Genomic DNA, 9,927 nt, shown 5'->3' with positions numbered 1-9,927 from the left:
AAAGGTGCCTGGTTCCCCTCATCGTCAACAACACTTGCACGATTCCACTTTCTAGCTTTGCCAGTCTGATAGGGCTGAAGTGACCTAAGCCTTTACACATACCAGTTACCACCGCTTTGAATAGCCTTCCTTTATATATTTTCTTAATATCCTTCTGCTTTAAATATTCTCCTTTCACTTGATGATAAACTGCTACTTATCTTTCAAAATCTAATTCAAATACCACATTCTTTGTGGAGTTTTCCAGTTTTGTCACCCCTTTGTTGGTGTTCCAGAGCCTTTTGTACATACTATCCTAGCCCTTATTATACCACTGTAATTCATTCTCTCTTTCTCATTCACACCGCACTCCCTACCTTGGTGATTCAGGCAGAGATGGTTCCTGCCTCTGAACCATGGCGAGGAGGAGGAAGGAGACGAGTGAACGAATGAGGTGAGTTATATTGGTGGAAACTGGGAAATCAGGCAATTCGTTATATGCTCCTTTCTCTTGATGAATTAAAATGATATCAAGTACAGAAGCTGTGCATTCTTCCTCTTCATGGTCCCACTGTCAATGCTCTCAATAAGTGTTTTTACGAACAAATCCTCTCTTATACACTCCAGGACCTCACTTGCTTCTATCTTGAGCAACTTTATTCTAGCCATTTCTAAATGTTTCTTCCCTTCTGCCTGTAACCAAGTCAGTGTCTATCTTAGCCTGAAAAGACTTTCCCTTAATGCCAGTGAACTCTGGGCTAACACCTCATAAAGGATCCAAGGAAAGAGCATGACTGTGAGACTTAAAAAACATTGGAGAACTCAGCCTTTCTGGGCCTCTGGTTTACTCATCTGTACACTGGAGCTAGGTTAGTGTGAGGGTTACATTCACCGTTTGACAGCACTCCGTTCCCAAGCTCTCTCCATCAAGCTTCTAAAAGATATCTTCTACACATGTCCAAAACAGAATTCCTCATCTTCCCTCAAACCAACCCTCCTCTGGAACCTCTTGTTTCTAGTGACCCTGTCATTTTCCCAGTAAACCCAGGGGACATTAGCTTGACATCTGTGACCTCCCTGGCTGTTTAATTAACCAAAAGTCAATTGATTCACCGTCCATGTTGATTCTTTTTTTTTTTTAAGATTTTATTTTCTTTTCCTTTTTCTCCCCAAAGCCCCCCGGTACATAGTTGTATATTCTTAGTTGCGGGTCCTTCTAGTTGTGGCATGTGGGATGCTGCCTCAGCGTGGTTTGATGAGCAGTGCGATGTCCGCGCCCAGGATTCGAACCAACGAAACACTGGGCCTCCTGCAGCGGAGTGCGCGAACTTAACCACTCGGCCACGGGGCCAGCCCCCCATGTTGACTTTTAAATCCACCCTTCATCTCCACCGCCACTTCCACTGTCCTTAAAGTAGAGGAACCTTCAGGTTGGGTGTGAGTTTGTTTAGAGACAATACATACAAATTAAGTCTGCAGGTAACATCTTTTCTTAGGTTACTTCCCACCCTAACTGCTTCCCCCATCTACACTCATCTGATGGCTGATAGGGATCAGAAACTTCACTCTAGCTACCTCCCCCTGCCCCAGATGGAGTTAATTTTACAAGATATGCCAAGGAACAGATAACCCTTGATACACCAAAGCAAAGAGAAAAAAATAAGACTTCTCAAAAAAATTCTTCCTGCCTACGAAAACAAAGCCTTTTGAAGGCAGCCTCAAAACAGTGTTAGTACAGCCAAATCTTACTGACGAATATTTATACAAAAATCCTAAACCAAATGCTACTAAATAAAATCCAGAAGTTCATCAAAATAATAAGACATCATGACCAAGTGGGGTTGAACCCATAAATGAACAAAAAGAAGTTTAGGACTTCACCATATTAACAGGCAAAGGAAAAAGAAAGATCATTTTAATCTGTGCTGAAAAAAAGCATTTGATAAAATTTATCGCTAATTTCTTATAAAGCTTACAATAAGCTAGGAACAGAAGTAATTTCCCTTAACTTGGTAAGTCTACAGCAAACCTCATCATTAACGACTAAACATTAGAAGCACTTCAATTAAAACAAGGAAAGAGACAAATTCTTACCATTACCACTATTATTCAACACTGTCTGGTTGTCTTAGCTAATTAGACAAGAAAAAAAATTAAAAATGCAAGGAAAAATCAGAAATATGAGTATAAACGTTAGATAGCTCTTAGACAACTTTCTCAACTTCTTTCATGATTATTGATCTTTTTGGGTTTTCTCTCCCTCCCTGGGTCAATTTTCTGGAAGCATTAACCATTTTTCTTTAGGTTTAGTGACTTATTTCCACAAAATTATATAAACTATTCTCAACATTACTTGTATTTAAATTGTTGTTTTAAATTATTAAATTTCCTTGTCTGTGGTTAATTCCATTTTCTGATTCCTAATTTTGTTTAAGAATCAGGAAAGTATTGTACATTTTTACATTATTTTTCCTTGATTAGATTTTTGTAGTGATTTGTCTGTTTCACCCCCCCACCCCCACTAATAAATAGCTCTTTGATTTACAAAGGAATAGGAAATTGTCATTATCTACAGATATTAGGACTGCCTACAATAGAATATGTAGAATATAAGGTAATTTGTTCAGAAACACAACAAATATCTAGTCAATAGCTTTCTTATATGTTAGCATTAATAAATTTGGAAATGTAATTTAAAATATATAATGATAATGTGAATATTCATGTGAATTTATGTGAGTAATATGAATAATGTGAATTCATGAATAATGCAATACTTGTGGGAAGAAAACATAAAACTTTATGAAAGACATAAAAGAAGACCTAAATAGAGACTTACCATGTTGGGATGTCAATTTCTCCAAAATTGAATAAATTCAATGTTATCCCAATCAAAATCCCCATAGGATTTCTAAAAATGAAACTTCACAAATTAATTCTAAAGTTTGTGTGTGAGAATAAACATACAAGAAACTTTTGAAAAAGATCAGTGATAGGAGACTTTCCTTGCTAGATATCAGAAACATATTTTAAGGTTACACAAATTAAATAGTCTCCTACTGGCACAGAAATAGACCAGTAGAACAATGAGACCAGGAGTAGACCCATGCATCACAAATCAGTGAGGAAAGGATTGACTAATAATAATAGTGTTTAGGTGTTTAGGACCTTCAGCCATTTTAGAGGAAAAAAACGTTAGATCTGCATCTTGTATAACCACAAAATAAAATCCAGATAGACTGAATATCTAAATGTAATAAAAAGTAAAATATTTTTATAAGCTGAAGCTGGGTGGTGGGTGGGAAAGCCTTTCTAGGCAAGATACAAAACTCAGGAGCTAAAAGGAAAGGATTGATGATTAAGCTGCACTAAATTTCAAAATTCTGTATGATGAAAGCTAGTATAAACAATTAAAAATAGGTGAAATTGATAGCATGGGTTAACAATTCTGAAACTGTATACTAGGGTTGAATAAATAAGTAAATGGCTGGTAGATGGTGGGAGCCAGGTCCTCATTGTTGGAGAAAGGTGAGCAATAAGGAAAGACTAGAATTATCACTGTGGTACTGGCCTAAAGTTTGAAACATCATATGAATATATATATATATATTCCTCATACCATATATGTATGCATATATGTGTAAATACACAGGTTATAAATACAGAAACAATTATAGACATGTGTATACATGGGTATATACGTGTATACATATATATGTGACCATCTAGCTCTGTCTCCTGAGACCCCAAAAAATGACACCCCAATAGCAATGAGCACACCAAGCATCCAGATCTTGGTTTCTAAATATCATTCTCCCATAAAAGGAATCAGGCTCCATGAAGAACCGATTAATTCTAGAGCTGGAAAAGGGAAAGTACAAGATAAGCCTGGAGCATCTTGTAGTTTCATAAACGAAGGAAATGTTAAAAAACAAAAGGATGGAGGTTTGTCAAAGGTACACTGGAGCTAGCCTGAGTTTTCAATGGATAAATCTGGAATAATTCGAGCAACAAAATAAATAAATAACATAATATTGCATTATACCCCAAAATATAAGATAAATATATAAGTCCAAAGGATAGACACATAGATCAATGGAGTAGAACCGAGAGTCCAGAAATAAACCCATACATCTACAGTCAATTAATTTTAACAAGAGTGCCAAGACCATTCAACAGGGAAAGAACAGTCTTTTCAACAAATGGTGCTGGGACAACTGAATACCCACACATAAAAGAATGAATTTGAACCCCTAATTTATACCACAAACAAAAATCAACTTAAAATGGATCAAAGACCTAAATGTAAGAACTGAAACTATAAATCTCTTACAAGAAAATGAAGGCATAAATCTTCATGAATTTGGATTAAGCAACAGTTTCTTAGATCCTTAACTATCATGTCAAAAGCACAAGCAACAACAAAAAGATAAATTTGGGCTGCATCAAAATTTAACTTTTGTGCATCAAAAGGCACTGTCAAAAAGTGGAAATATTCACAGAATGGGAGAAAATATTTGCAAATCATATATGTGATAAGGGTCTAGTATCCAGAATATATAAAGAACTCTTACAACTCAAAAACAAAAAGAACCTAATTGAAAAAGGAGCAAAAGATTTGAGTAAACATTTCTCCAAAGAATGATATACGAATGGCCAAGAAGCACATGGAAAGATTCTGCACATGATTAGTCACTGGGGAAACGTACAGTAAAGCTACAATGAGGTATCACTTCACATCCCTCTAAGATGGCAATTACTCTAAAAAAAACACACAACAGAAAATAGCAAGTGTTAGTAAGAAGGTAATGAGATTGGAACCTTCATACATTGCTGGTGGGAATGTAAAATGATGCATCCACTTTGGAAAACAGCTTGGCAGTTCCTCAAAAAGTTAAATGTAGATATATCCTATGACCTAGCAATTCCACTTCTAGGTATGTACCTAAGGGAAAACACACGTTCAAACAAGAAGTTGTACACCAGCGTTTATAGCAGCCCCAAAGGTGGAAACAACACAAAGGTCCATCAGCAGATGAATGGATAACAAAATGTGGTATATCCATACAATGGAATATTATTCAGCCATAAAAGGAATGAAGTAGTGACACATGCTACAACATGGATAAAGCTTGAAAATATTATGCTAAGTGAAAGAACCCAGACATAAAAGGACATATATTATATGAGTTCATTATATGATGTCCAGAATAGGCATATTAATAGAGACAGAAAGTAGCTTCAGAGGATAGAGGAAGAGGGGAATTGAGAGTGATTGCTAATAAGTACAGAGTTTCTTTTGGGGTGATGGAAATGTTCTGAAATTAGATAGTGATGGTCGCATAACACTGTGACTATACCAAAACTCATTGAATTGTATACTTTGAAATGATGAAGTTTGTTGTGAGTTATAGTGTAATAAAGAAATTACAAAAAGGAAAAAAATAGCCTAAAATAGGTGCAAAAACATACACAATTTCATACCAATATAAATAGGTGATTTAAATAAATTAGGACGAAGAGACAAAACTTCCTTACAGAAGACTTCCAAATAATTTATTTAGATATCCTTTCTAAGAGGTCAAGCTTAATCCCCCACCACTCCCTGTAACCCTCTTAAGTGTGGGCTGCAGTTAGTGACTTGCTTACAACAGATAGAACATGGAAAGGGATAAACAGTAACTTTACAGTGGAGAAGCCTGGCAGACTCTGCCTTACTAAAGTGAACCCCAGGTGCATATCACCAGTCATGCCATGTGGACATCACATAACCTCTGACATACAACAAGAACGACCTCTGTGCTATTCTTTCAAAAAGCCCATAACTCCAGTCTAATGAAGAGAAAAATATTAGACAAGTGAAAATTGAAGGACATTCTATTAAATATCTCACCAGTACTCCTCAAAATTGTTAAGGTCATGAAAAACAAGGAAAAGGGCCAGCCCGGTGGCGTAGTGCTTAAATTCGCGTGTTCCACTTCTGTGGCCTGGGGTTTGTGGGTTCAGATCTTGGGTGTGGACCTGCACACCACTTGTCAAGCCATGCTGTGGCGGTGTCCCACATACAATACAGAGGAAGATTGGTATGGATATTAGCTCAGGACCAATCTTCCTCACCAAAAAAACAAAACAAAACAAAATAAAGATGAGAAACTATCATAGTCCAGGGGAGACTCAGGAGCTATGATAATTAAATGCAATGTGGTGTCCTAGAATAGATCCTGGAACAGAGAGAGCGCGTGAATGGAAAAACTGGTGAAATCCTATCGAAGTCTGAGTTTAGTTATCCTAATGTGCAGATATTGGTTTTTAAAAATTTCCACAAATGTACATGGTAATATAAGATGTTAACGATATAGGAAACTGGGTGAGGGGTAAATGAGAACTTGGTACCACTTTGCAGCTTTTCTTTAAACCTAAACTATTCCAAAATAAAACATTTACTTAAAAAATAAATGAAAGACTGGGAGAAAATATTTGCTCAAAAAATAACAAACAAATACACAGTTAGCATCAACTGGATCAATGGGTCAAGGATATTGTGACATCTCTTGATGGCATTCATTCCTCCCTCCTAGCTGCCCCCTGACTTCCCTGCTGACAGGACTCAGATTGGCTCAAATGGTGGTGCAGATTGCTTGCTCTCCTGCCCTGCCCCAGCTCCATTTATCTTCTCATTCATGCATACAGTATTGAGCATATTTTATGTGGCAGAAACTCCTCTAGGCACTGAGGATAAAACTATGAACAAAACACTCTGCTCCCACAGAGTTTATAGGGAATGAACCATAATTGGTCTAAACTAGACATGATAATCTTCCTCCCTGGGCCATGACTGATTTGGGGGTCGCCATGCGACTCAGTCCTGGCCAATAAGATCTAAGAGGAGATGATATCAAGAGACAATTTTAGGGGCTGGCCCAGTGGCACAGCGGTTAAGTTCACATGTTCCGCTTTGGTGGCCTGGGGTTCGCCGGTTTGGATCCCTGGTGCGGACATGGCACTGCTTGGCAAGCCATGCTGTGGTAGGCGTCCCACCTAGAAAGTAGAGGAAGATGGGCACGGATGTTAGCTCAGGGCCAGCCTTCCTCAGCAAAAAGAGGAGGATTGGCAGCAGTTAGCTCAGGGCTAATCTTCCTCTAAAAAAAAAAAAAGATAATTTTAAATAGTAATTTAATTTTGAGACCACTTTACATAATTTAGGAAAATAAATCTATAAACCTAAAGAAAGAAATCATGGGCTTCAAAGAAAGGAACAGATTCAGCTTGCACAGGCCTTTAGCTCTTTGCCTTCCCTTCTTCCTGCCTGGAAAGCAGATGTGAAGTGTAGAGATGCAGCAGCTGTCCTGTGCTTGTGACAGTATAAGTGTGCTAAGGAAGACGGAGCAGAGAGAAGGCCCCTGGGTCTCTGCTGCTCGGCTGCTCTAGTCCTGCACTGCTTATGCTTAAACCTCCAGAAATCCTACGTCAAAAACTCCCAAAAAACCAAAACCAAAAAAAATAAAAACCCTATACTCTATTCTTTACTGCACTCATAGTCCATTTTCAATTAGTTGTAGTTGAACGTACTTCTAACTGATGAAGATATCAACAGGCAACTTCTTGTGAATAACTATAAATGGCTATGAGATATGAAAAGATGATTCAGCCTAACAGAAATTGGCAATTGCAACTTAGTATACTATTTCTCCCTACTCCAGTTTGACAGTCTTATTGAGGATGTGGGGAAATGGACACTCTCCTATGTTGTTGCTATGGGTATAAACTAGAATAGCATTTATTTTTTAATGTTTTTTTGCTGAGTAAGATTCACCTTGAGCTAACATCTGTGCCCATCCTCCTCTATTTTGTATGTGGGATGCTGCCACAGCATGACCACTGATGAGTGGTGTAGGTCTGTGCTGGGAATTGAACCTGGGCTGCTGAAGCAGAATGCACTGAACTTAACCACTAGACCATGGGGCTGGCACCCAAAATAGCATTTTTGAAAGACAACTGAGGGGCCAGCCTGGTGGTGCAGTGGTTCATTTCCCACGTTCCGCTTCAGTGGCCTGGGCTTCGCTGGTTCGGACCCTGGGTGAGGACATGGCATCACTTGGCAAGCCATGCTGTGGCAGGCATCCCACATATAAAGTAGAGGAAGATGGGCACAGATGTTAGCTCAGGGCCAGTCTTCCTCAGCAAAAAGAGGAGGATTGGCAGCAGATGTTAGCTCAGGGCTAATCTTCCCCAAAAAAAAAAAAAAAAGGAAAGAAAGACAATTGACATTATCTATGAAAATGTAAAATGTATACCCATTAGCTAGTAATTCTGCTTCTAGGAATCTTATAGAAATATTTGTACATATGCAAAAAGATATCAAAAGATGTATGCTTCAGCAGTTTTGTAATAATTAGCAAGTGAAAGCAAGTTAAATAATGAGGAAATGTCCAAATTAAGGTCAAGTCACACTGTGGTATACTTTACATCCATTAAAAAGACTGAGAACTTTACGTAGAATACAAATCTATTTGTAAAAACATTTCAACATTTTGCCATATTCATTTCGGATTTTTAAAAAAAGAAATTAGACTTTCCAGATAAAGTAGAAAACCTACTGTGTACCCCAGGGCACCTCATTTTTTCTCCACTCTCTGCAGAGATAGCTACTATATTGAATTTAGTGTTTATCATTCTCGTGCATGTCTTCAAACTTTAAATTGTATTTACCTGTTATCATTCTTCAATATGTTTTTCTTATTCAACAACTTTTTAAAGATCTGTTCATGTTGACCCGTGTAGCTACAGTTCACTTCAAGTGCTGTATAGTATTCTAATAGATAAGTATATCACAATTTATCTATTCTCTCATTGCTGGACATTTAGGTTATTTCTAACTTTTCATTATTATAATTAACGCTAGAATGAACAATTTTATACGTGTCTCCTTGTGTACTGTGGACAGATTTCTCTAGAGAGCACTCTTAGAAGGGGAGCTGCTGCGTCTTAGGATATGAACATCTTCAACTTCACCAGATACAGGCTGACAGGATGTTGTTCGAAAGCCTTGGGGCCAGATGTGTTTTAGAACAAGGAACGTTTGGATTTTAGAAAGGCAATATGGTATATGTGCCAGTATAACCCTCTCCACAGGGCTGGGGAAGTACTCCATAATCAGATATGTTACTTTTAAGTATAAATGTCCACATCAAGTGAGATAAATAAAGACAACAAATAGCTTCACCTAAGGTCAGGTTTTGCCACCAAATGAGCTAAGAAGGAACTTCTGGTTTTCAGAGCTTTTCAGATTTCTGAGTTGTAGATAAGGAGTTTATCTACACCCCCAAACTGCTTTTTGAAGTAGTCGCATTCGTTCACCTTCCCGCCACCGTTTCTTCACATCCTCACCGCTATTTGGTAACATCAGACTTCATGACTTTTGCCAATCTGATAGGTTTACATTTACTCCTATAATTAAAACAGAAAGGAAATATAGAACATGGAAGGACAGATCTCATTTGTAACAACAGTAATGAAAACATAGAAAATCTACGATTGTACTGAATAAGAAATGTGAAGAGGGGCTAGCCCAGTGGTATAATGATTAAGTTTGCACGTTCCACGTCAGTGGCCCAGGCTTCGTGGGTTTGGATGCCGAGCATGGACCTACATACTGCTCATCAAGCCATGCTGTGGCAGCGTCCCACATGTAAAATAGAGGAAGACTGGCATGGATGTTAGCTCAGGGACAATCTTCCTCACCAAAAACCCCCAAAAAACAAAAAAAACAACAAAAGAAGTGTGAAGAATCCAAATGCAGAAAATGTTAAAACTGTCAAAGGAATATAAATGTGATGAACATATGGACATTTTCTATCATTGCATAGACAGGCTTTGTGTTATAGGGGTGTCATTTGCTGTAAATTATTTTACAAATTCAATGCAATTCCAATCAAAATTACAATAAAA

The 9,927-nt window shown here is 37.7% G+C and overlaps 1 long non-coding RNA gene across 1 annotated transcript; it reads right to left on the bottom strand.

Moving 5' to 3' along the window:
• Positions 1-5,509: 5,509 nt before the first annotated feature.
• LOC138917666 (uncharacterized) lies at positions 5,510-9,426 on the bottom strand. The gene is made up of 2 exons (XR_011425981.1): positions 9,203-9,426; positions 5,510-7,017 (listed from the first exon to the last, which is right to left on the bottom strand). It is a non-coding gene; the product is annotated as an uncharacterized lncRNA (long non-coding RNA).
• Between the last annotated feature and the right edge of the window lie 501 nt (positions 9,427-9,927).

The sequence above is a fragment of the Equus caballus genome, chromosome 15 (assembly GCF_041296265.1).
Source record: "Equus caballus isolate H_3958 breed thoroughbred chromosome 15, TB-T2T, whole genome shotgun sequence".
Taxonomy (NCBI): Eukaryota; Metazoa; Chordata; class Mammalia; order Perissodactyla; family Equidae; genus Equus; species Equus caballus.
The sequence above is the reverse complement of the archived record's forward strand: the minus strand, read 5'-3'. Positions and strand labels throughout refer to the sequence as shown.